Genomic DNA, 3229 nt, shown 5'->3' on the forward strand with positions numbered 1-3229 from the left:
TCTACATTCTTCACAACAGCTCTTGGAGGTGGGTCTTATGGTTTCCCTCATTTTAAAGCTAAGAAAGTGAAATTTGAGAGATAAGGTTACTTGCCAAATTATAAACTATAATAAGTAGCTGGGATTTGAGTTCATATATGACTCAGGTGTGGTTCATTGTAGACCTGTAAGTTGATTCAAACCTTAGAGTTTACCCAAGCAGCCAAACTATAGACTGGGACTTAACAAATTTACTTTACTGACAATTTGATTGGGATGACTTGTTGTATAGGTTGTCCTATATGTTATAGTATGCTTATCAGCATCCATGGTATCTACCCAAAAGATCCTAGGAACACCTCATCCCATGTTCTTAACAAAATGTCTCTAAACATTGCTAAGTGATCCCTAAGGAGAAAAAAAAATGTCCTCTAGATTGAGAATTACTGCCATGGATAATCCCTAATTGCATGGGTCTTTTTCCTCCTCACCCCTTTGTTCTCTGCTATGATTCTATTAGAGGTAAATGATATAATAAAGGTATACTGTATCCTGATCATACCATTTTAATCTCCTGGTAACCACTGGCTTCTTTGGGATACTTACTCTTCAGTCATAAACTTCTGCCTAAATTGCATTTAAAAATCTGAATTAAGAGGTCAGGTTGGCTTCGTCAATAGACATTCACTTATCACCATGCAGTCTACTGAAACCGCATCTATGGCTGCTTCTGTATCACTGCTACAACTCTTCTCTTTCTTCCCTGTCACATTTTTAATAGAAAAACCTGTGGGCTGGGAGGATGGGAGCAAACCGTAGTACAGCAAGCAGTATACAGCCAGCCCAGAACTGTGTTCAATCCTTGGTCAAACCCTGACAAAAGTATGTCCTGATCATTGCCTGGTAAGGAAGTGAAGAAAGGAGGGGAGGAGAGGAGAGACAAGAGAAGAAAGAAGAGGAGGAGAGAGAAGAGAGAGGAGGGGAGTAGAGAGGAGAGGAAAAGAGAGGGGAGGGGAGAAGAGAAGAGAGGTGAGGGGAAGAGGGGAGAGAAATAGAGGGGAAGAGAGGAGAGGAGATGGAGGAGAGAAGAGGGGAAAGGAGGGGAGGAGGGGAGGGAAGAGGAAAGGAGAGGCAAGGAGAAAAAAGGAGAGGAGAGGTGGGAAAGGGAGGAAAGAAGAGAGATGAGGAGGGGAGGCAGAAGGGAGGGGAGGAGAGAGGAGGAGAGGGATGGAGAATGGAAGGAAGAAGAAGAGGAGAGGAGAGAAGAGGGGATGAGAGAAGAGGGGAGAAGGGGAAGGAGAGGAGAGAAAGGATGAGGAGGGAAGAGAGGAGAGGGGAGGGGAGGAAAGGAGAGAAGAGAGGGGAGGGGGGAAGAGAAATAGGACAGGGGAGGGGAAGAGAGATAGGAGAGGGGAGGAGAGGGGAGAGAAGAAGAGAGGGGGAGGGAGAGAAGGAGAGGAGGGTGAGGAGAGAAGAGGGGAGTGAAGGAGAAGAGAGGAAGAAAGGGAGGAGGAGAGGAGAGAAGGAAGGGGAGGAGAGAGGAGGACAGGGAGATGGGAGAGGATGGGAAAAAGGTAAGGAGAAAAGGGTAGGGAGGAGAGGAGAGAAGAGAGATAGAAGAGAGGAGAGGAGAGGAAGAGCGGAAGGAAAGGTGGAGAGAAGGAAAGGAAAGGATAAAAAAAGAACAAAATAGAACCACCTCCAAAATATCTCCTTTATTCAGGAGTCATGGAAACAAACTGGCCTGCTTCAAAGGGGTAACTGGAGGTTATTAGCATGATAACTGCAAAGGTAGAACCTGACTGAGGAAACTGAAACAACAGAACCTCACTCTCTAGAGAGGCCACCTGGCCTCAGAGCTCCCCTGGGACTGAAAATTGAGATGATGACGCTGGGGTTACTTCAAGGCAGAGAGGATTGCTACCTGATGCTCCTGATCATCCAAATCAAATCAAGGTTCCAAAGCTTTGTGAAGCAACTCCTATGGTCAGCTGCCCAGGCAGAGAGCTGGTGGAAGAGCAGGTGCCTGCAGATCTGGAGAAGCAAATCTCTGAAGAAGATGTGCAATTTAGGGGCCAGAGTGGTGGTGCAGTGATAGGGCATTTGTCTTGCACGCGGCTGACCCAGGAAGGACCACAGTTCGATCCCCAGTGTCCCATATGGTCCCACAAGCCAGGAGTGATTTCTGAGCGCATAGCCAGGAGTAACCCCTGTGCATCACAAGGCCTGGCCCCAAAACAAAAACAAACAAACAAAAAGATTAACTTTTTAATAAAAAAGTTTTTTTTATTAACTTAATAGCCTCAGAATTCTCTTCTGAGCCTGTTTCCCTGCTCTTTGTCCTATATTTCTTTTTTGAAGTTCTCACCTAGTTCTTGTCAAACGTGTCCATCTTGGTTTTGAGAGCTGCCTTCTTCCTCTTGCCAGATTCAGTCTTCACCATGCTTCATTATGGTATAGACAACCAAATCCTGTTGTTGAATATTATCTAGGAAGTCAGCTGTCCATTTAATGACTCCTTCTCTCTTGCAGAATTATGAAAGGAAAAAGAAACTGTAAGCCCAAATTTAATTCTTTAATGATCCCTGGGTCAGTCTCTTTATCAGCTTCAGAAAGCATACACCGACTCCTTGGTCCTTTGTGGGTCTTTGTGACCCAGATCAAGATGTACAGATCAGATTTCTCTTTGAATCTGGTGACCCTCTTGCTTACTTGGTGAGAAATGACTTGGTGGATGGAGAGGTGGTGGCACATGATTCAGGTTTTACCTCTTTACAATTATCCTGAGAAGGAAGGACTTCAGAGCTAGTAAATTGTGTAAGAGAAAGAAAAAAGAGAGAGAATGAGAGAGAGAGAGCCTAGTTGAAAACAACCTTCTATACATCTCTACCCCTATTTGCTTCTGAATCCCTGCACTCTGGGGAATTCCTAATAGTGGTGTCACAGAGATGACAAGATGACTTTTCTACCCCCTAGATTAACCTCTGAGAAGCTACCATGGTATTGGTAATTAGCAGGAAATTACACCAGCTATATAAATCAAGTCCAGTTCCCTTCATCAGGAGGTGAGGCAGGAACAGTCTCAGTCCACCAGACCTGGATGACAGCCATGCCTTTCAGTTTCCATGAACTCTTGCCAGCAGCTTTTTTGTTCCTGAATATCTCATTTTAATGTCGATGATATGACAGTACATGTAATTTAATTAAGACACTTTAAGACTTTAAAAAGGTGCTTCTAACAGGGCCAGAT

Source organism: Suncus etruscus, chromosome 19, assembly GCF_024139225.1.
Source record: "Suncus etruscus isolate mSunEtr1 chromosome 19, mSunEtr1.pri.cur, whole genome shotgun sequence".
NCBI classification, from domain to species: domain Eukaryota; kingdom Metazoa; phylum Chordata; class Mammalia; order Eulipotyphla; family Soricidae; genus Suncus; species Suncus etruscus.